Below are 25194 nucleotides of genomic sequence, written 5' to 3' on the forward strand. Positions count from 1 at the left end.
GCAGTGTTTCCTTCTCTTATACATAGGGTCGCTATGAGTTGGAACCATCTGATGGCACCTAACAACAACAACATTACTTTCTGAAACTTTGTTTTGCATATATCTGTATCTCCTTATATTTCTATAAAGCTATCATCCATTATTTTTCACTTAAATTTTTTTTTTTTTTTTTTTAATCTATGACTCAACAGCACTGGGTTTGGTTTTATCTATTTATGTTTAAAATGGTTTGAAGAAAATCTGTCTTAAAGGAACTGTCAGAAATGGATTATAAGGCTGGGTGACAATTCTTATAATTTCATGATTGACTAAATAGGAAACACTTCCAATACAAGCATTTGTGGGTTTGCGGATATGCTATATCTTGCTCTGCAACGATGTCCTTTTCTCACAACTTTGTCCTCGTACAGTAAGATTTTTTATATTATTATTATTTGCCTCTTATAAAAAGGGGAAATAGTAAGTCTTAAAGACATCTGAATACACTATCAGAGACCTTCCTTTGGATGGACTCAGAGCTCACTGGGCTAGGATCTGGCTTGCGTTCCACCACATTGATGACATCCAGTAGAAAAGGCAGACAGAAGGTCACTCCTCAAAGGCCTTGGTGGCACTGACTGTCAGTGGGAAGTAAATGAAAGAGGTTGTAGAAGAATGCAGGCATGTGTCTGAGCACTGTATCTTTCATGTATCCCACCTCAAGCATATATTTGAAAGTCAGTTGCCAGCGAGACTTGTTAATACTTTACTTCTGAGCAGTATGAACACCAAACTAGTAAAAGAAATGTAAAGTGAAAACTTTATCATGATATATAAAGCAGAGTGTAATTTCTAAAGGAGTGGATATTAAAAGAAAGGTGAATTTCCTGTACAATTCTGACACGATCTCCTAAGGATGTAGAATCTGATGTTTCTTTAACTGTCAGTCTAGAGTAATTGAGCTGTCATTTGTCATCTCAACTTCAAAGCAAAATTACCTACTAAAATGAAAGCCAATAATAACTTACATTTTCTGATTTATCTTTGAAATGACATGGACGGTGCTGGCTTGGGCAGCACGTATACTAAAATTGGAACAATACAGAGAAGATTAGCGTGGCCCCTGTGCAAGGATGACACGAAATTCATGAAGCATTCCATTTTTTTTTAATAAATAAAATTTTATTGCAACACACACACACAGAGACATGGACACCCTCAAGACTATGGCCCCTAGACATGGACACCCTCAAGACTATGGCCCCCAACTCAAACTAAAGCCACTCTCAAAGTCTACCTTTCAGCCCAAGGTTAGAGAGGCCTGTAAAACAAGCAATAATACACGTGAGGAACGTGCGTCTTAGTTCAATCAAGTATACGAGACCAACTGAGCAACACTTGCCCAAAAGCAAAGACGAGAAGGCAGGAAAGGACAGGAAAACTGGATGAATGGACACTGAGAACCCAGGGTGGAAAGGGAAAGGGTGAGAGTGCTGACACATTGCAGGGATTGCAACTAATGTCAGAAAACAATTTGTGCATAAAATTTTTGAATGCAAAACAAAAGCAATGTGCGAGTATAGCACCTATCCTCAAAAAAAAAAAAAAAAAAAAAAAGACATGACCATATTCTGTAGTCCATTCTGGTAAAGATGGCAAATATAGTTCTAATTGATAATGCTTATTTAAAAACAATAACAACAAGAAAAACAATAATGTTATGTTTGGAATGGTATTTCAGCAACTTCCTTATTAAAAGTGAGTGGTGTATTTTTCCCAGCTTCTTAGTTGCATTTTATTACAACTGGAAGTTTTGTAATATTATTACAAATCAGGATTCTATAATACTTCCTTTTTTCTTCAAGCAAATGTTAATCTCGGCTCATCTGTGTTTCTAAATGTTGATGTAGCTCACTTTACTTGTAAAATTATATCCACTGATTTATGTGGCAAGACCTCTTAGTTTGACTTGTGTGGCAAGATTTCTTAGGTTAAATTGCTAAGTCTTTGTCACTCTTAGCATCCAGTAAAAAGCACAATTCATATGGCAGCATTACTTTCAAATGATTCCCTCCAAATGATGTTTTATTTATTAACTAGCTTAATAAGGACTATTACTCTGTGTCTGTATGTGGAAAGAAAGTCACATCTTTACATGTATTCTAGTATTTCATTTGTAATTTCTCTGACAATATTTCCTTGTGAAATATGGGGGAAAATTTTGAAGGTTAGTTATTATAAATGAAGGTGACACCATTATCTCATTTTCAACAGAGCATAGATTTTTCAGTTGGTGTACTAATTTATGTGAAATCCCCCAAGCCCTCCTTTTGTGACCATTAATTTGGATATTTAAGATGTGCAAGTAGTCCCCTACTTATGATGTATTCTAGTTGTGATGAACCTCACTTAATTCTATCCAGTTAGTTTTTTTTTTTTTTTTTTAATGTATATCTTGTTGTTAGTAATATGTACTTGTCCTAGGTTGAGTTCTCTAGAGAAGTAAATCCAGGAAAGCATAGAGAAACAGATTTATGTTAAGGAAATGGTTCACACGGTTGTAGAGGCTGGAAAGTTCCAAGTCTATGGGTCAGACTGGAGGCTTCTCTTGGCTCACAGGCTGTGGAGGCCAACGAATCCCAAGATCAGACAGCAAGACAGCAGGTAAGCTGCTAACTCAAGTCCCAGGAACCAGAGATCAGATGAACAGGAGTCAGCTGCAGGATTTAGATAGAGCAAAAGCCCACGAACCTTGCCAGAAAGTCTGCCTATGGTGGATGTAGGCCACACTCCCAAGGAAACTCCCTGTCAACTAATTGGCTGCTCACAGCAGATCTGATCATGGAGGGGATTACATCATTATAGGACTGCCAAATTACATCATAACTCCCAAACCACTGAGAATCATGACCCAGACAAGTTGACATACAACCTTAATGATCACAGTCCACCCTTTGTCAATTTGACACCTGTACACATCTCCGTAAATCACACATAATCTATAAAGACAATTATAAATTTATACTTGCACCTGACATGATACAACTAACACACATACAACCAAAAACATACTAGCCCTGTTTACATCTTATATTTTATAAGTGAAGAAAACAGAAATATTTGATGCACGCATACAAGGAAGAAATGCTTATAACAATTACAGTCCTCTCCTTTGCAACTGGTCACGCAGTCATAATTGGCATTTAGAACTGTCTTCTTCTACCACCCATTCTGAATTCCATTTGCCCTCAGCAAGCAATTTAGCTGGTCGTGGTTCCTTGTCTGATGGGGTGACTCGAATCTTCACTCCTGAAGGGTCTGGGCCATTAGTAGTCCTGTTGCAATTGGATGCTGTAGTTTTCCATTGATTTTAATCACAGGGCATGGCAGTATTAAGAGACACCCTAAGGTATCTCCTGCATACCAGACACACTTTTCTTTACCTCCATTATATAATACTAATCTGATTTCCTCTTGGTAATCAGAATCAGTCACACCAGCCAGTATGGTAACTTCCTTCTTTGCCTGTTGATCCGGAGGCATAAGGAACCCAAAGTGTCCAGGTGGCATTCTTAACTTCCAGTTCAGTGTAATCAGTGATGTGTTTCCAGGTGGGAGCATTCCTCCATTTGGAACTAAGGCCTCTAGACCTGCAGAGCATAGGATCGCAGGGGCAGGAAGGAAACCTTTTGTGGGTGGATCTCTAGGGGTAATGGTGAGTGGTGCCTTTGCCATTTCCACCCCTTAATTCCCGGACCCATGAATCCTGGCTATGGGGGAAACAGCAGCATATATTGATGCTGGTTTAGAGCATATACAGCCTCTTGGAGAGCATTGTCCCAACCCTGCAAGGTACTGCCACCTAGCTGGGGCCATAATTGTGTCTTTAGAAGGCCATTCCATTGTTCTATAAAGCCAGCTGCTTCAGGATCATGGGGAACATGGCAAGACAAGTGAATTCCATGAGCATGGGCCCACTGCCACATTTCATTTACTACGAAGTGACTCCCTTGATCCAAGGTGATGTTGTGTGGGATACCATTATGGTGGATAAAGGATTCTGTAAATCCACAGATGGTAGTTTTGGCAGAAGCATTGTGTGCACGGAAGGTAAATTCATTTCCAGTGTGTCTATCCAGTAAGAACGAAATGCTACCTTTTCCCTGATGGAAGCAGTCCAATGTAATCAATCTGCCACCAGATTGCTGGCTGAATCACCTCAAAGAATTGTGCCATATTGGGGACTCAGGGTAGGTCTCTCTGCTGGCAGATTAGGCACTCAGCAGTGGCTGTAGCCAAGCTGGCCTTGGTGAGTGGAAGTCCATATTGCTGAGCCCATGCATATCCTCCATCCTGCCACCATAGCCACATTGTTCATAAGCACATTGGGCAATGATGGGAGTGGCTAGGAAAAGAGGATGACTAGTTTCCACAGAACTTGTCATCCTATCTGCTTGATTGTTAAAATCCTTCTCTGCTGAGGTCACTCTTTAGTTAGCCGTCACATGAGACACAAATATCTTCACTTCTTTGGCTCGTTCAGAGAGGACTATCCACATACCTCTTCCCCATACCTCCTTGTCTCCAATTATCCAATCACGTTCCTTCCATGTCCCTGATCATCCAGCCAAACCAGTATACAATCATTATATAATCACACATCTGGCTATTTCTCCTTCCAAACAAAGTGAGCAACCAGTTGTACTGCTTGAAGTTCTCCCATTGGGAGGATTTCCCTTCACCACTGTCCTTCAAGGAGGTCCTGGAAAGTGGCTGTAGTGCTGCCTCTGTCCACTTTTGAGTGGTGCCTGCATATCGGGTAAAACCATCTATAAGCCAGCCACAAGTTTTCTCTTCCTATCAACTGATCATAAGGAACTCCCCATAAGGCCACAGGTGCAGTCTGGGAGATGGAAGGTAACGTGACAGGAGTGGAGACCATGGGCATTTGGGCCTCTTCCTCATGCAACTTACTTATGCCTTCAGGTCCTGCTTGGGCCCAGTCTTGTATATACCACTTCTATTTAATGATGGAGTCCTGCTGTGCACATCCAACTTTATAGCTCTGTTCATGATGGGCCACTCAGGCTGCATAGTGACTTGATGACCCATAGTTAGGCATTCAGTCTCTTCTAAGGCCCAATAATAAGTGAAAAAGCTGTTTCTCAAAAGAAGAGTAATTATCTGTAGAGGATAACAGGGCTTTACTCCAAAATCATAAGGGTCTGCACTGTGATTCACCAATAGGAGCCTGCCAAAGACTCCAAACAGCATCTCTATCTGCCACTGACACATCAGGCACAGTTGGATCAGCCAGATCATATGGCCCAAATGGCAGAGATGTTTGCACGGCAGCCTGAACCCGTTGCAGAGCCTTCGCTTGTTTTGGGCCCCACTGAAAAGGGGCAATTTTTTTTTTTAATTCTACTTTATATGAAGGTTTATAGAACAAACTAGTTTCTCATTAAACAATTAGTACACATATTGTTTTATGCCATTGGTTAACAACCCCATGACATGTCAACATTCTCCCTTCTCAACCTTGGGTTCCCTATTACCAGCTTTCCTGTTCCCTCCTGCCTTCTAGTCCTTGCTCTAGGCTGGTGTGCCCCTTCAATCTCGTTTGTTTTGTGGGCCTGTTCAATCTTTGGCTGAAGGGTGAACCTCAGGGGTGACTAAGCTGAAAGGGTGTCCAGGCACCATACTTTCAGGGTTTCTCCAGTCTTTGTCAGGCCAGCAAGTCTCATCTTTCTTTTTGAGTTAGAATTTTGTTCTACATTTTTCTCCAGCTTTGTCCAGAACCCTTTATTGTGATCCCTGTCAGTGGTGGTAGCCAGGCACGATCTAGTTGTACTGAACTCAGTCTGGTGGAGGCCATGGTAGGTGGGGTCCATTAGTCCTTTGGACTAATCTGTCCCTCGTATATTTAGTTTTCTTTATTCTTCCTTGCCCCTGAAGGGGTGAGGCCAGTAGAGTATCCTAGATGGCTGTTCACAGGCCTTTAAGACCGCAGATGCTACTCACCAAAGTACAAGGTAGAACATTTTCTTTATAAACTATGTTATGCCCATTGAGCTAGATGTTCCCTGAGACCATGGTTCCCACAGCCCTCAGCCCAGCAATTTGATCCCTCAGGGAGTTTGGATGTATCTACGGAGCTTCCATGAGCTTGCCTTGTACAAGTTGTGCTAGCTTCCCCTGTATTGTGTACTGTCTTACCCTCCACCAAAGTTACCACTTGCCTGTTGTCTATTTAGTGTTTTTCCATCCCTATTTTTTTTTTTATTTGTACCCTCATAACCATCAAAGATGTTTTCTTTTTGTGTGTAAACCTTTTCAAGAGTTTTTACAGTAACGGTCTCATACGATATTTGTCCTTTTGTGATTGACTAATTTCACTCAGCATAATGCCCTCCAGATTCACCCATGTTATGAGATGCATCACAGATTCATCATTGTTCTTTATACTTGCATAATACTCCATTGCACATATGCACCGCAGTTTGTTGATGGGCATCCAGGCTGTTTCCATCGTTTTGCTATTGTGAACAATGCTACAGTGAACATGGGTATGCATATGTCTATTCATGTGATGGCTCTTATTTCTCTACAATATATTCCTAGCAGTGGGATGGCTGGATCTAGCTTTCTAAGGAAGCTCCATTTCTTTGCAAAATGGTTGTATCATTTTGAAAACTAGCAACTCTTTTGAGTCACTTGATAAATAGGCTGGTGTAGTACACCCAAAATCTAAAGAGGCCACTAGGCATTATGCTTCCTTTTTAGTTGTGGGGGGAGCCAGATGCAATAACTTATCCTTCACTTTAGAAGGAATATCTCAACATGCCCCTCAGAAATTCCGCTGAAGTGAAAGGCACCTGAATTTTTGTCAGGTCAATTTCCCACCATCTAGCATGCAAATATTTTACCAATAACTATGCAAATATTTTACCAATAAATCCAGAGTCATTGACACTTTTTCCTTACTAGGTCCAATTAACATAATGTCATAAATGTAATGGACCAGTGTGATGTCTTGTGGAAGGGAGATGCAATCAAGATCTCTGTGGACTAAATTATGACATAGGGCTGGAAAATTGATATCACTCTGAGGTAGGACATGGAAGGTGCATTGCTGGCCTTGCTAAATGAAGACAAATTGCTTCTGGTGGTTCTTTGAAACAGGTATGGCGAAAAAGGCATTAGCTAGATCAGTAACTGTATACCAGGTACAAGGAGATATATTAATTTGCTCAAGCAATGGAATCACACCTGGAATAGCAGCTTCAACTGGAATCACCACCTGGTTAAGTTTTCAACAATCCACTGTCATTCTCCAACATCCATCTATTTTTTTGCATAGGCCAAGTAGGCAAATTGAGTGGGGATGTGATGGGAATCACCACCCCTGCGTCCTTCAGGTATATTTTGGCAGTGTTTTGGAGTCCTCCCTCAAGAGGACCCAACTGCCCCTTCATTCAAGGGGTTAATGGTCTGTAAACTTGCTGGGAATTGGTTGAGGGGCTGCAACCCTGTGTTCTTGCAATTTGAGTTAGACTGCTATTCACTTGACCTGGAATTCTTCTGCTTACACAGATCAAGGAAATATTTGGTAGATTTCCTATCTGTTTCACTTCTAGGGGTACCATAACTAAGTAGCCAAAGCTATAAATCCATACAAGCCTGACTATTCTGATTACTGTTTTGACTCCACTGTCTATTACGGTAAACACACCCACCTTGTCTTTGTTGATTGAGTGCCAGCACTTGGCCCCTACTACCACAGGGTCCAATCAGTATCGCCATAGTTAGGTGTCTTAATTCAGTTAGGGTAATTCCCGCTGTCAAATCTGACTTACATAAAATAGCTATCACAACAGTCTTCAAGGATGCTGGGGCTCACTTCACAAATTTGTTCCTCGCCATTATGGTAAAAAGTGTGTCCTCTGGGCACTCCATATGTGGGTCTATGGGTCTGACCTGATAAATCCAGTTCAACATGCCAATTTCCCTAAGCCTTTGGATACCTTCTTTTACAATATACCAAGGTAGGTGTGGCACTTTAACTTGATTTAGTATAGGCCACCGCATAATCCATGCTTCAGCAACCCAACCAAATAAACTATGAGATCCTTTCCTAACTTCTCAAGCTGAAACACTGAATGAAGAATCTCTGCTTAGTGGACCCATATCAATAAACTCAGGCTTATCCACCTTTATGTTCTCGCACCATTATCCGACACCCTTAATAGCCATTCCACACATATTCCCCAAGTTTCTGTTTGTACATATTAGAAAAGTCAAGAAGTTCTTTTGGAATGTAGTGTATCTTTTCCTGGGTCATATTTGTACTTCACTTTTTGGGGCTCACTGGGACTTAAGTCTAGTTATAGGCTTAGAAACCAAAATTGGTGCCAGGGATGTAGTTTTGAGAACATTCAGCATTGTCTTGTAAGGTATTTGCCTCGGGCTATGCCTCAGGCAATGACTCAGACAAAGGCACTTTAGACACAGCTGGGTTAATATCATCAAATGGGGATGGAAGGGCTAATGGCTTTGCTGGGGAAGGTGGCTTCACAGATAAAGATGGAGCAATGTCTTCAGATGGGAGTGAGAGGGCTGGCAGTAGCGATTTATTGGAATTTAGGGGCTCAGTATCCCCAGATTCCTGATTATCTGCCCATATGTCCCCATCCCCAGTTTCAGGATCCCCTTTCTTCACAATTAATGCCCTCATTTTAACTTAAGACACAGCTTGAGGGTGATAATTCAGTTGGTATTTTAATTCAGCCACTTTTACAATAAGACCTGGGTTTGGTTTTTGGCAATATCAGCTCTGTTACTGCAAGAAATAAGGCTTTCATTCACAGCACAAGTGAAAACTTTGAGGTCATTTATGTGGCACTTGAGCTTTGAATCTGAAGTCCGGAGCTCATCTTTTTCTTTCACCACTTTTTTTAGTGAAAGTAGAACCAACCAATCAGCTTTATACTTTTCATTGTGACAAAATTGTAGAAAAGTATCAAATATGTGATCACCCAGAGTCTCGTCTCTCACTAATACCTGATCTATTGATGGCGATATTCTGCATATTCCTATTGCCGCCTCATGCCATGGATAAGCAGTTCGCTTTTTACTACTGGAAGCAGAGTCATCAACATCTTTAAGTGTGACAAGATTACAGAACCAATTTAGGAAAGTCATCCTTACAATTTTGTTTCTCTAGAACCACTCTAAGTACCAAATATATTAGTCTCAGCTCTCTAGAAAAGCAAAACAAGTGAAGTGTATAAATAAACATAGAGAGAGATTTATATCAAGGAAAAGGCTCACCCAGTTATAGAGGCTGCAAAGTCTCAAGTCTGTGGGTCAGCCTGGAGGCTTCTCCTGGCTCTCAAGCTGCAGAGACCAATGAATCCCAAGATCAGCACATAAGATGGTAGGTAAGCTGATAGCTCAAGTCCCAGGGATCAGTGATCAGATGAACAGCAACCAGCTGCAGGATCCAGAGTGAGCAAAAGCCCATGAGCCTTGCCAGAAAGTCTACCTTTAAACTGAATGCAGGCCACATCCCCAAGGAAACTCTCTTTCAACTGATTATCTACACATAGCAGATCCCATCATGGAGTCGTTACACCATTATACTATTGCCAAACTACATCATAACTCCCAAACCACTAATAATCATGGCCGAGCCAAGATGACACAAAATCACAGTACTACATACAGTGTTGCAGCATGTAATTTGCTGATGTTATCATTTTCAGGTGTTATATTTCCAACCCGAAAAGGCAAAGATTGGTTTTACAAAGATACTGATAATAAAAGGCAACGGTAACGAAAACTAAAAAAAAAATCAGTTATTCAATTTACATCAGAATCAGCTTAGAACAGAGTAGTGGTTGGAACGGAACCCCATCGTAAGTCAGGGACTACCTGTACATGTTTTAAGAAAGTTGCCACTATGGCTTCACCAGATAGAATTCCAATGAAACCAAGTGCTCAAATACAATTTTTAATAACTCTTATTAAACCTCAGGATTATGAAGATTGCCAGTTTTGCTTCATCAGTTATCTGTTCTTCTGTGATTCATTTAAAGTTTTAAAATGGCTCATGTGCCTGATGGCAGAAAGAAAAAAATATGAAGGAGTTGAGTTTTACACTTTTTTTTGTGCTAACTTTTGTGCTGACAGTATTACGATAAAATTCACTGATTAAAGCTGTAGTGATATGACATATTTTTAATGTTATTTGACTATAATTATTACTGTAAATTTTGAGATAATGGTATCTATAATATTTATCATAGGACCATTTATATCCTGGTGACAAATGAGATCTTAAAATTATAGAACTCTTAATATGAGCTTTAAATCAATAAATACCCATAGTTCCTTTATTTATATGGTTGAATGACTTTTAGAAAAAATTAATTTATGTACTTTAGGTGAAAGTTTACAAATCAAGTCAATCTCTCATACAAAAAGCCATACACACCCCACCGTGCTCTCCCAGCTGCTCTCCCCTTAATTAGACAGCACATTCCTCCTCTCCACCCTGTATTTACCGTGTCCATTCAACCAGCTCCTGTCCCCCTCTTCCTTCTCATCTCACCACCAGACAGGAGCCACCCACGTAGTCTCATGTGTCTACTTGAGCCACGAAGTTCACTCTTCACCAGCATCATTGTCTATCTTATAGTCCAGGCCAATCCCTGTCTGTAGAGTTGGTTTTGGAATGGTTCCAATCTTGGGCTATCAAAGGGTCCAGAGACTATGACCATCAGGGTCCCTCCAGTCTCAGTCAGACCATTAAGCCTGGTCTTTTTATGAGAAATTAAGATCTGCATCCCACTGTTCTCCTGCTCCATGAGGGATTCTCTGTTGTATTCCCTGTCATGGCACTGATCCATGGAAGCCAGGCACCATCTAGTTCTTCGGGTCTCAGGCTGATGAAGTCTCTGGTTTATGTGGCCCTTTCTGGCTCTTGGGCTCATATTTACCTTGTGTCTTTGGTGTTCTTCATTCTCCTTTGCTCCACGGGGTTGAAACCAATTTATGCAACTTAGATGGCCGATTGCTAGCATTTAAGAGCCCAGACGCCTCTCACCGAAGTGGAATGCAGACTGTTTTCTTAATACATTTTGTTATGCCAACTGACCTAGATGTCCCCTGAAACCATGGGCCCCAGATCCCTGTCCCTGCTACTCTGGCCTTTGAAGCTTTTGGTTGTATTTAGGAAATTTCTTTGCTTTTTGTTTAGTTCAGTTGTACTGACTATCCCTGTGTTATGTGTTGCCCTTCCTTTCGCCTAAAAAATTTTTTGTCTACTATCTAGTTAGTGAATATCCCTCCCCACCCTCGTAAGCATCAAAGAATATTTTCTTCTAGTGTTTAAACTTTACCTGGAGTTCTTTTAATAGTGGTCTCATACAATATTTGTCCTTTTGCAATTGACTAATTTCACTCAGCATAATACCTTCCAGATTCCTCCATGTTATGGAGTGTTTCACAGAATCATCTTTGTTCTTAATCATCATGTAGTATTCCGTTATGTGAATATACCATAATTTATTTATCTATTCATTCATTGGAAATCCTGGTGGCGTAGTGGTTAAGTGCTACAGCTGCTAACCAAAAGGTCAGCAGTTCAAATCTGCCAGGCACTCCTTGGAAACTCTATGGGGCAGTTCTACTCTGCCCTATAGGGTTGCTACGAGTTGGAATCAACTCGACAGCAGCGGGTTTGGTTTTCTTTGGTTTATTCATCCACTGATGGCACCTTCGTTGCTTCCAACTTTCTGCTATTGTAAACAGTGCTGCAATGAACATGGGCATGCATACATCTGTTCGTGTGAAGGCTCTTATTTCTTTAGGGTATATTCCAAGGAGTGGAATTGCTGGGTCGTATGATAGTTCTATTTCCAGCTATTTAAGGAAGCATCAAATTGATTTCCAAAGTGACTGTACCATTTTACATTCCCACCAGCAGTGTATAAGTGTTCCAGTCTCTCCACAACCTCCCCAACATGTATTATTTTGTGTTTTTTGGGTTAATGCTAGCCTTGTTGGGGTGAGATGGAATCTCACTGTAGCTTTGATTTGCATTTCTCTAATAGCTAATGATCATGCGCATTTCCTCATGTATCTGTTAGCAGCCTGAATGTCTTCTTTGGTAAAGTGCCTGTTCATGTCCTTTGCCCATTTTTTAAGTGGGTTATTTGTCTTTTTGTTGTTGAGTTTTTGCAGTATCATGTAGATTTTAGAGATCAGACACTGATTGGAAATGTCATAGCTAAAAAGTTTTTCCCAATCTGTAGGTAATCTTTTTACTCTTTTGGTGAAGTCTTTGGATGAGAATAGGTGTTTAACTTTTAGGAGCTCCCAGTTCTCTAATTTCTCTTCTGGTGTTTGTATAATGTTAGTAATATTTTCTCTACTGTTTATGCCATGTATTAGAGCTCCAAGCACTGTTTCTATTTTTTCTTCCATGGTTTTTATCATTTTAGATTTTATATTTAGGTCTTTGATCCAATTTTAGTTGTTTTTTGTGCATGGTATGAAGTATGGGTCTTGTTTCAGTTTTTTTGCAGAAGGATATCTAGTTATTCCAGCACCATTTGTTGGAGAGACTATCTTTTCCCCATTTAACTGACTTTGGGCCTTTGTCAAATATCAGCTGCTCATAAGTAGGTGGATTTATGTCTCGATTCTCAATTCTGTTCCATTGGCCTACGTATCCATTGTTGTACCAGTACCAGGCTGTTTTGACTATGGTGGCAGTATAACAGTTTCTAAAATCAGGTAGTGTGAGGCCTCCCACTTTGTTCTTTTTCAGTAATGCTTTACTTATCCTGGGCCTCTTTCCCTTCCATAAGAAGTTGGTGATTTGTTTCTCTACCTCATTAAAAAATGTCACTGGTATTTGGATCGAGATTGCATTGTATCTGTAGATCACTTTGGGAAGAATAGACATTTTTACAATGTTGAGTTGTCCTATCCACAAGCAAGGTATGTTTTTCTACTTACATAGGTCTTTTTTGGTTTCTTGTAGTAGCGTCTTCCAGTTTTCTTTGTATAGGTCTTTTATGTCTCTGGTTAGATTTATTCCTAAGTATTTTATCTTCTTAGGGGTATTGTAAATGGTATTGATTTGGTGATTTCCTCTTCGATATTCTCTTTGTTGGTGTAGAGGATTCCAACTGATTTATTTATGTTTATCTTGTATCCTGATACCCTGCTAAATTCTTCTATTAGTTTTAGTAGTTTTCTTGAGGATTCTTTAGGTTTTCCTGTGTATAAGTTCATGTCATCTGCAAACAGAGCTACCTTTACTTTTTCTTTGCCAATTTGGATGCCCTGTATTTCTTTACTTAGCCGAGTAGCTCTGGCTAGGACTTCCCGCACAATGTTGAAGAAGAGTGGTGATAAAGGGCATTCTTGTCTGGTTCCCGTTCTCAAGGGAACCATCCCTTTTAGGATGATGTTGGCTGTTGGCTTTGTAAAAATGCCCTTTATTACGTTGAGGAATTTCCCTTCTATTCTTATTTTGCCGAGGGTTTTTATCATAAATTGGTGTTGGACTTTGTCAAATGCCTTTTCTGCGTCAATTGATAAGATCATGTGGTTCTTGTATTTTACTTATGTGATGGATTATATTGTGTTTCTAATGTTTGAACCATCCCTGCATAGCTGGTATGAATCCCACTTGGTCATGGTGAATTATTTTTTTGATATGTTGTTGAATTCTATTGGCTAGAATTTTGTTGAGGATTTTTGCGTCTAAGTTCTTGAGGTATACTGGTCTGTAATTTTCTTTTTTTATGATGTCTTTTTACCTAGTTTTGGTATCAGGGTTATGGTGGCTTCATAGAATGAGTTTGTGAGCATTCCATCCTTTTCTACGCCCTGAAATACCTTTAGTAGTAATGGTGTTAACTCTTCTCTGAATGTTTGGTAGAATTCTCCAGTGAAGCTTGCGTGTCCTTTTTGAGATTTACAAAATAACCTTTCTGTTTTTGGTTCTTTCTTAAAATTGTCCCTGATTTTTAGATTTGTAAGACTCTTTCAAAGTACTTTATAAGTAGCTAACTACTATCCAAAAAAAAAAAAATTTTTTTTTTTCAAACCCTCCAATATTTGGATATCCACTTACTAGTGGAAAGACACCAACCATCAAATAAATCTTTGATTTTTACTCAAGAAAGAAGGATATGTATCCAGCATATGTACTATCAAAACAGAAATTCTGAAATACCTGTTTAGTGCATTATGTGATCAAGTGATAAATGAAAAAGGACTAACAAACGTGTGCTATATATAAAGCTACAAATACAAAGAACTATCATATCAGCCTCCTTCTGATGTACATTATGTGGATGCTTAAAAGCTGTCATTATATTAAAATACATACCATTTTAGAACTGCAAAGACTCTTAGAGATCTCCTACACCAATAGTTCTCAGAGTGGGTTCACCTGAGAAGCTTCATAAAAAAAAAAAAAAAAATGCCTACAGTGCATACCCCCTAAGCATCCTAGGTAAGCGGTCTGCAAACTTGACTGTGCGTAAGAATCACCGGTAAAGTTTCTTAAAACACAGATTCCTGGTCTTCACCATCAGAGAATCTAATTCAGTAGATCTGGTCTTGGGTATTTTTTCAAGTTCCCAGGTGATGCTGACCCTGGTGGGCCATATACCATACTTTGAATACCACTGACCTAGACCACATTCTCCCACTTCTATTTTATATGTACTGTACCAAAACCAAACCCATTGCTGTCGAGTCAATTCTGACTCATAGCGACCCTAAGGACAGAGTAGAACTGCCCCATACAGTTTCTAAGGAGCGCCTGGTAGATTTGAACTGCCAACCTTTTGGTTAGTAGCTGTAGCTCTTAACCACTACGCCACTGGGACTTCCTTGGGTAGCGTAGGGCATCATTTTATTAAAATTTCCTCAGTGATTCTAATGAATAAGCAGGAGCGCCACTGATCTAGGCCAGTTTCTTCAATTTTTTTGAACATTTTATTGTGTTTCAGGTGAAAGTTTACACAGCGAATTAGTCTCCCATTCAACAATTTATACATAAATCGTCCCGTGACATTGGTTGCTATCCTCGCAATGTGTCAGCACTCTCCCTATTTCCACCCTGCTTTTCCATTTCCGGAAACCCTGGTGGCCTAGTGGTTAAATGCTACGGCTGCTAACCAAAGGGTTGGCAGTTTGAATTCACCAGGCACTCCTTGGAAACTCTATGGGGCAGTTCTACTCTGTCCTATAGGGTCACTATGAGTTGGAATCGACTTGAGGGCACTGGGTTTTTTTTTTTTTTTTTTTCCATCACTTCAGTTTTCCTGCCCCTCCCTGCCTTCTAATCTTTGCTTTGGAGCAAATGGTGCCCCTTTGTTCTCATACAGTTGATTGTCCTAAGAAGCAAATTCCTCACAGGTGTTATTGTTTATTTATAGGACGATCTATTATTTTGCTGAAGTGGCCTCTGGGAGTGGGTTCGGTTCTAGGTTAAAAGGGTGTCTTAGATCATTAGTCTCAGGGGTTCCTCTAGTCTATCAGTCTGGTCTTTTTTATGAATTTGAGTTTTGCTCTACATTTTTCTCCCATTCTACCTAGAACCTTCCATTGTGTCCCTGGTCAGAGTGGTCAGTAGTGGTAGCCCAGCATCTTCTAGTTCTAGTGTTAGGCTAGAGGAGGCTGTGGCTTGTGGGGGCCATCAGTCCTCTAGAGTTTTTGGTTTCCTTCACTCTCCTTTGTTCTAGATGGAAAGAGACCAATAGTTATATCTTAGATGGCCACTCGTAAGCTTTTAAGGCTCCAGGTGCTACTCACCAAACTAGAATGTAGGACACTATCTTTCCGAACTATGTTATGCTAATTAAACTAGATGTCTCCAAGGCCTTCAAGCCCAGTCACTCAGACCCATGATGTGTTTGCATATGTCTAAGAAGTTTCTGTAACCGTGTCCTCCATGTGCTCTCTCTCTATATGAATATATGTGCAACACATACAAATACATAAATACAAATGCCCACAACTATACCTACATATGCACATGCATGTACTCCCATACACCTTCCCCACCTATATAGCATACATATTTACCTGTGTAACTGCTCACAAGTTTTTGGTTGTTATTACTGTTGTTGCAGAATTGTATATGTTATAATATTTACTGTAGTTGTCCTTTATTCTTACATACCTCTCAGTGTCTTCATTTACCTCGGTCACATTGTGCTGACTTCCCCCATATTGTGTATTGTCTTTCCCTTCACCAGAATTAATATGTGTCTACTATCTAGTAAGTAATTTTCCCTCCCTCCCCCTCCCATCCCTGTTATCCAGGGTGGATTACCCAGTAAGCAAGGTAAGCACAGACTTACTTGTGCTTACTTACTAATGTGTCCTTCTCAGGAATTGTAAACTTGAAAAGAGGATTTGACTCTATAGGAAGGTGCTGTGGGATTGAGAAAGAGACAGATGCCAGCCATATCTAGAAGCAGAATCTTTGATGTGGTGAAAAAATGTGAAATTGTTCACCTATAGATGATATGGTAAGCAAGGTAAGCGCTGTGGTTACTTTGCCTATTGCATAATCTGCCCTTGCTGGTAACCATCAAAGAAAGCTGCTTTCTGTGTGTAAACCTATTCTTGACTTTTAACAAAACTATATCATACAATATTTATCCCTTTGCTATTGACTAATTTCACTCAGTATAAAGTCCTCCAGATTCACCCATCTTATGTTTAGTGGACTCATCATAATTCTTTATTGTTGCTTAGCATTCCACAGTATATATGTACCACAGTTTGTTTATCCATTTACCCATCGAAGTACACTTAGGTTGTTTCCATCTTTTTGCTATTGTGAATAATACTGCAATGAACATGGGTGTGCATATTTCTACTCATGTTACTGCTCGTATTTCCTCAGGGTATATACCTAGGAGTGGGATTGCTGGATCATATGTTATTTCCATTTCTAGCTTTTTGAGGAAGAACCATATCTTTTTCCATAGTGGTTGTGCCATTTTATAATCCCACCAGATATGTATAAGAGTTTCAATCTTCCTACAACCTCACCAGCATTTGTTGTTTTCTGTTTTTTTTTTTTTTCGATCAGTGTGATTTTTGCAGAAGTGAGATGGTTTCTTATTGTAGTTTTAATTTGCATCTCAACGTGGAACCCTGGTAGTGCAGTTGTTGAGAGCTATGGCTGCTAACCAAAAAGGTCAGCAGTTCCGACTCCACCAGCCGCTCCTTGGAAACCCTGTGGGGAAGTTCTTCTTTGTACTTAGAATCCCTATAAGTTAGAATTGACTTGACAGCAGTGGGTTAATGGCTAATGTACTATAACAAAATGTGCAAAGATCTGGAGCTGGGAAACCAAAAAGGAAGAACACACTCAGTATTTCTCAAGCTAAAAGAACTGAAGAAAAAATTTAAGCCTCGAATTGCAATATTGAAGAATTCAATGGGCAAAAAATTGAATGATGCTGGAAGTATCAAAGGAAGATGGAAAAAAAATACACAAAGTCACTGTACCAAAAAGAACTGGTCGACATTCAACCATTTCAGGAGGTAACATATGATGAAAAACCTATGGTACTGAAGGAAGAGACCTACACTGCACTGAAGGTGTTGGCAAAAAACAAGATTCCAGGAATTGATGGAATACCAATCGAAATGTTTCAACAAACAGATGCAACGCTGGAAGTGCTTACTCACCTATGCCGAGAAATTTGGAAGACAACTACCTGGCCAACTGATTGGAAGAGATTGATATTTGTGCCCATTCCAAAGAAAGGTGATCTAATAAAATGCAAAATTATAGTACAATATTATTAATGTCACATAAAAGTAAAATCATGCTGACAATAATTTGAAAACAGTTGCAGCATTATATCAACAGGGAACTGCCAGAAATTGAAGCCGGATTCAGTAGAGGACATCACTGCCAGTGTCAAATGGATCTTGGGTGAAAGCAGAGAATACCAGGAAGATGTTTATCTGTGTTTTATTGACTATGCAAAGTCATTTGATTGTGTGAATCATAACAAATTATGGATAACATTGAGAAGAATGAGAATTCCAGAACACTTAATTGTGCTCATGAGAAACCTGCACATAGACCAAGAAGCAGTCATTTGAACAGAACAAGGGAATACTGTGTGGTTTAAAATCAGGAAAGGTGTGTGATGTGTTGCATTGGGTAAGTCTGCTGCAAAAGACCTTTTTAAAGTGTTAAAAATCAAAGGACCAAGGTGCGCCTGACCCAAGCCTTGGTATTTTCAACCACCTCACATGCATGCAAAGGTTGGGCAATGAATAAGGGAGAGCAAAGAAGAATTGATGCATTTGAATCATGGTGCTGGCAAAGCACTGCCAGAAGAACAAATATGTCTTGGAAGAAGTATAGCTAGAATGCTCCTTAAAGGTAGGGATAATGACACTTTGTCTCACTTACTTTGCACATGTTACCATGCGGGACCTGTCCCTGGAGAAGACATCGTGTTTGGTAAAGTAGAGGGTCAGCGAAAAAGAGGAAGACCCTTAACAACATGGATTGACACAGTGGCTGCAACAATGGGCTCAGACATGGTGATGATTGTGATGATGGCACAGGACCACAAAGTATTTTATTCTGTTATGCATGAGGTCACTTTGAGTTAGAACCGACTGGAGGGCGCCTAACAACAACAATGGCTAATGATCCTGAGCATCTCCTTGTGTTTGTTATCCAACTGAATGTCTTCCTTGGTGATGTGCCTATTCATGTTCTTTGCACATTTTTTAAATTGGATTGTTTGTCTTTTTGTTTTTCAGGTGTTGAACTTTTCTATATATTTTGGAGATTACTCCTTTGTCAGATACCATTGTCAAGATTTTTTTTTCCCCAGTCTGTAGGTTCTCTTTTTATTCTTCTGCTAAAGTCTTTTGATGCATGTATTTGGTTTTTAGAAGATCTCAGTTATCTTTTATCTTCTGTTGTTTGTGCATTTTAGTGTATTTATCCATAAATTAGGACCCCAGCTTTGTCCGTCTTTCAGGAACTTGATAGTTTTTTCGTTTAACATTTAGGTCTTTGATCCATTTTGAGTTAGTTTTTGTGTATGGTGTGAGGTATGAATCCTGTTTCATTTTTCTTGCAAATGGGTATACCGTTTTGCCAGCACTATTTATTAAAGAGACTATCTCTTTCCCATTGAATGGACTTCTAAACCTTTGTCAAAGATCAGCTGTCCACAAATGGACGGATTTACTTCTGGGTTCTCAATTCTGTTCCATTGGTTTATGTGTCTGTCGCCATATCAGTAGCAGGCTGTTTTGACTACCATGGCTGTATAGTAAGTTCTGAGATTGTGAAGTATGAGGCTTCCTACTTTGTTCTTCTTCAGTAATGCTGTCTCTCCTCGGAGCCTCTTACCTTTCCATATAAAGTTGGAGATTAGTTTTACCATTTTGTTAAAGAAGGTTGTTGTTATTTAGATTGGTACTGCATTATATCTATAGACTGCTTTGGGTAGTATTGATATTTTTACAAAATTAAGTCTTTCTATCCATGAGTAGGGCTGTTCTTCCATTTATATAGGTCTCGTTTGGTTTCTTACAATAGTGTTTTGTAGTTTTCCTTGTATAAGTCTTTTACATACCTGGTTAGATTTATTCCTAGGTATTTTATCCTTTTGGGGGCTTTCGTAATGGTATTGTTTTCTTGATTTCCTTGTGAGAGTTCTTGTTAGTGTAGAGAAATCCAACTGATTTTCTTATGTTGATATTGTACCCTGCCACTTTGCTGAACCCTTCTATTAGTTCCAGCAACTTTCTTGTGAAATCTCTATGATTTTCTATGTATAACATTATGTCATCTGTGAATAGGAGTAGTTTACTTCTTCCTTACCAATTTGGATGCCCTTTATTCCCCTTTCTTGCCTTTTTGCTCTGGCTAGGACTTCCAGTACGATATTGAATAAGAGTGATGATAATGGGCATCCTTGTCTAGTTCCCATTCTCAAGGGGAATGTTTTCAATCTCTCTCTCGAGAATAATGTTGGCTGTTGGTTTTGTATATATGCCCTTAATTATGTTGAAGAATTTCCCTTCCATTTCTATTTTGCTGAGAGCTTTTCCCAGGAAAGAGTGTTGGATTTTATCAAATGCCTTAGATAGTAACTGTAATTATGTAGGGATGGGCTTATATTGCCCAAACTTCAGTGGAAAATTATATCATACAAATATATGCCATCAAGTTTAATGGGGTTAAATGAAAAGTGTTATCCCACGCACATCTTTAATAGGCATTTGACTTCCTTCAAAAATAAAGTGTACTTCTTTGAACATGTTGACATTTGTTAATGGAAGAATTCATCTTTACATTTTTATAAATTGCCAGAGTTGATATGAAACATGGGAACTGTGGAAGAAGTTGTTGTACTAACGTAGGCTTGACGTCTCTTCCCACTTCTACCAGTAATTAGCAACAGGACCGGAAAAAGTCACCATTTTTGTTGGCCTCAATTTCTTTGTTTGTAAAATGAAAGGGTTGGAATATAATTATTCCAAGTTTCCTTCTACCTTTCTAGCATAGACAATAAGTGCTTCTAAGGAATGTTATTTTCCTGTTAGACTGTACTTGGACTTTTAAATTTTGCTATGTTAGCATTTTTTAAAAATGCCAGTATTTTCCATTTGGCCACAAAGAGTGAAAATGGCCACCCAAACATGGCGCTATTAAAAAAATCATAAAAAAAAAAAAAGAAAGAAAATATAGAAGCAGAAACACTCTGTACTCTTTGGTGGAGTTACATGAGAAAATGAGACAGAAAAATATGTCATTTTCCTTAAGTTTAACCTAAGTTTAACGTTACCAAACTGTCAATTGTTCCTCATCTAAAAAATACTAGAAAATAAATGCAGTGAAGCCAAGATTTTCTTTGCTTGACACATTAATCTCATCACCAAAAGAAAAAGTCTGAATGTCCCAGCCATTAAATGTTTTATTGGAATTCATTATTTATAATGCTTAAGCAGCAGAAACATGAAGTGAAGCATGAACTATAATCTGAAATCAGCTTCGCTAGTTCAGCCTAACTCTATCCTGAGAATCAATTATTTCCCCAAACTGCATATCTAATAAATGTATTTAGAAAGAAACACATTATGAACTGGTGTGAATCAACTTGGTAAATAAACATATTATCTAAGTCTAATTAATGCTTTGTTCAGTTCATATGCCCACTTAGTAACACCTCTATAGAAGAGTGGGCCCCAAAGTCTCTGTATATTGGGATTACCTGGCTTCAAACACCCCAGACATTATGGTGTGATTGGCACAGGCTATGACCTAGGCATCAGGATTTTTTTAAAAGCTCCCCAGGTGGTTGTAATGTTCAGTACATTTTGGGAACAGCTGCTATGGAGCATTGGTTCTGACTCTGGCTGTACACTGGAATTATCTGGTAGCTTTATAAAAGCATATGGAATGCCTGGACCTCATCCTAGAATGAATTAAATCAGGATCTCTGAGGGTGGGCCTGGGCATTGGTACATTTTAAGTACTCCCCGGGTGATGCTGATGTTTAGCCAGGGCTTAGAATCACTGTTACAAAATATTGCTGGGGCAACTCCTTATCTCCTCCTGAATACTTTAGCACAAAACCAGATAAAGCTTAGATTCCAAACTAATGTAAAACTGGCATAATCTCAACTACTTCTAGCAGAGTTGCGAGCAGGTGGGGAGTAACTCACCAAGCTTGGTCCAGACACTGCTCCAAAAAAACCAAGACATCTTCCAGTCCACATAGGATTGATTCCAAAGAGGTGTCTCTTGTTGACAACCCCTAGAACCATTCTAAGTTGCAACAATAAAAAACCATTTATTGAGTTCTCACTCCTTGTCAGACACTTTATATACAATATCTTACTCCTTCCAGAAAGGTAGTTATAAATATCAGAATTTTACAGATGAGAAGACAGACAGATAGTCGCCATTCAGTCAACTCTGACTCAAGGCAACCCTATGTACAACACAACGAAACGTTGTACCGGTCCTCATGCTCCTGATCACTAGCATCTTTGAGTCCATCGCTACAGCTCTTGTGCTAATCCGTCTCACTGAAGGTCTCCCTCACTAGCCCTCTCCTTCACCAAACACAATATCCTCCTCCAGCGATTTATCCCTCCTGATGACGTGTCTAAAGGAAGCAAGTTGGACAATGTTCTGTTGTGATCCATGAGGCTTTCATTGGCTAATTCTTTGAAGTAAATCACAGGACTTTCTTCCTAGTCTTTCTTAATTGGAAAGCTCCACTAAAACTTGTCCACCATGGGTGACTGTATTAGTATTTGAAATAACCAGTGGCATAGCTTCCAACTTCATAGTAACATGCAAGCCACCACAGTATGACAAACTGACAGATGTGTGGTGGAAAGATAAGAAAGTGGAGCTCAAAGAGGTTAAATGACTTGCCTGCCCAAAGTCACATAGTAAGTGATAGAGAGTCTGAATTTGAACCAAAATGTTCAGCCCCAAAGTCCATGCTCTCAGTTGACAGACATTAAACTTTCCGGTCTGAAACTGCATTCCAATTTAATAAATACGCACCATGCTAGGAAATGTGAGGAACGGATATAGAAATGAAGAAGACAGTCTCTTCCATAAAGGGGTTTAGAATTTAGTAATGGAGATTAAAGCAAAAACAAAACAAAACAGAAAGCAAAACTTTCTTGGTAGCATAAAGTAAAATAAAATAGAGTCCTGAATGGCAGGCTAAGTCTGGTTGGTAAACACCCGCTGTTCGTCTTGAAGCCACAGGTGCTAGTCACCCACAAGCAGGCCTATTCTTGCCTTATGTATTAGTGTTCTAATGCTTTATCGTTTTTGTTCATTGCCCTTAAGAACTGCGCCGTAGGATTTTCAAGGCTGTAACCTTTCAGAAACAGATCTCCAGGTCTGTTTTCCAAGCACCTCTGGGTGAGTTTTGACCCCCGATCTTTGGGCTAGTAGCCAAATGCTTAAACATTTGCATCTCTCAGGGATTCCTGCTCTAATGCTTACCTTGAAAAATACTTAGCAAATATCCCTCACTGCTGATGTAACTAAATAGAATAATCACAATTAGCCTGAGAAGTCAAGTGCATGAAGAGAGAAGCTGGACTATAGCAGCAGCACATGGACACTAGGCAATCAGGTTCCTGGGCCATGAACTGTACTTGGAATCTTCTCAACACAACTCTTTCTTAATTGTGCTTTCCTGGAAAAAGTCAGAGTTTGGTAAAAAGAGGAGGATTAAGTACTACTCAAGTGCCTGTTACAAGGAATTACCAAAATAAGCCAAACAATCTCAATAAATAATTCATTTTCTAAATTCCTTAGTGACAGCCACAGGTTTTTACAGTTCTCAGGGCCCACGGTTAAGAAAAATATTAAATGCTTAAATTCCTTTAGGGCCATTCTGTACCTCTAAGGAAAAGAACAAACTTCTAATCTCATTCATTCATGTATCAAATACCACTAATCATTTTTGCAATTTCAGATAACAGTTATAATTTGTTCAGAGTTTGGGGCACCCTGGGTAGTTTAAAATGAATCAGGAAGTGATAAAAACACAGCTATTTCAAAAGCCAATCATGAATGATTGGAGAGTAATTTTTGACTGAGGCCAGAACATGTAACCTAGAAAAAGGGCTTGAGTCTGTCAAAAGAGCTTGGATTTGATATCTAAAAATTTAATCATATGTGGTCTAAGTCACTTATATCCTGGGAAATCACTTCAACTTCCTGAACCGCTGTGTCCTCAGCAGGTCCTCGTCAGTCACATAGGCATAGTACTACCAATATCATTGACTGTTAGGATAAAATGAGACACGTACGGAAAACCTGACATATTTAGTGATTTGTTAGAAGATTGTCAGGTCAGGAAATGTATAGATGAAGCAGAATTGTGTATGTTGTTGTTGTGTGTCATTGAGTGGATTTTGACTCATAGCGACAACCCCATATGACAGAGTGGAACTGCCGTATTGGGTTTTCTCGGTGGTAAACTTTATGGGAGCAGATTTTCAGGTCTTTCTGCTGTGGCGCCACTGGATAGGTTTGAACCGCCAACCTTTTGGTTAGCAGTCTAGCATTTAACCTTTGAGCCACCAGGGCTCCTTAGAAGTGTATATACCTTTTTTTTTTTTTAAACCCATTGCCATCAAGTCGATTCCAACTCATAGTGACCCTATAGGACAGAGCAGAACCACTGCGTAGGGTTTCCAAGGAGTCGCTGTTGGACTCGAACTGCTGAACTTTTGGTTACCAGCCAAGCTCCATGGCAGGGGGAAGGTAATATAAACTCAATTATGATTAAGAAAATGCTTTATTTTGTTTTTAATGAGAACTAAATTTAGGAAGCTTGAGTCATCTGGAGACGAAGCAGTAGCAGTAGGGAAGTCCATGTAATAGAGAGGAATGTCAGATCTGCGAAGTTCAGGGAGTTTGGCCTCAGTGAGGAAGGTTGGAGAAGCCTCTTGTGGATGTCTGGCCAGGACTGAATGCACAGAAATGGAGAGGGAAGCCCAAGGAGATCTTCAACAAGTAAGTCAATAAGCAACATCATGATAAACAAGAGAAAAGACTGAAGTTGTCAAGGACTTCATTTTACTTGGATCCACAATCAATGCCCATGAAAGGGGCAGTCAAGAAATCAAATGCTGTATTGTATTGGGCAAATCTGCTGCAAAAGACCTCTTTAAAGTGTTAAAAAGCAAAGAGGTCACCTTGAAGACTAGGGTGTGCCTGGCCCAAGCCATGGGATTTTCAATTGCCTCATCAGCATGCAAAAGCTGGGCAATGAATAAGGAAGACCAAAGAAGAAATGACGCCTTTGAATTTTGGTGTTGGTGAAGAATATTGAATACACCATGGACTGCCAGAAGAAGGAATAAATCTGTCTTGTAAGAAGTAAAGCCAGAATGCTCATTAGAAGCAAGGATGGCAAGACTTTGTCTCATATACTTTGACATGTTATTAGGAGGGACTGGTCCCCAGAGAAAGGCATCATGCTTGGTAAAGTGGAAGGTCAGTGATAAAGAAGAAGACCCTCAATGAGATGGATTGACATGGTGGCTGCAACAGTGGACTCAAGCATAACAGCTATTGTGAAGATGGCACAGGACCAGGCAGTGTTTTGTTCTGTCGTACATAGGGTCCCTATG

At 39.5% G+C, this 25194-nt stretch overlaps 1 non-coding gene across 1 annotated transcript; it reads left to right on the forward strand.

The window, feature by feature from the left end:
* Nucleotides 1-1040: 1040 nt before the first annotated feature.
* LOC126058194 (U6 spliceosomal RNA) lies at nucleotides 1041-1146 on the forward strand. The gene has a single exon (XR_007513133.1). It is a non-coding gene; the product is annotated as a U6 spliceosomal RNA (small nuclear RNA).
* Nucleotides 1147-25194: the final 24048 nt, after the last annotated feature.

This window comes from Elephas maximus, chromosome 1 (genome assembly GCF_024166365.1).
Source record: "Elephas maximus indicus isolate mEleMax1 chromosome 1, mEleMax1 primary haplotype, whole genome shotgun sequence".
In the NCBI taxonomy this organism is placed as follows: Eukaryota; Metazoa; Chordata; class Mammalia; order Proboscidea; family Elephantidae; genus Elephas; species Elephas maximus.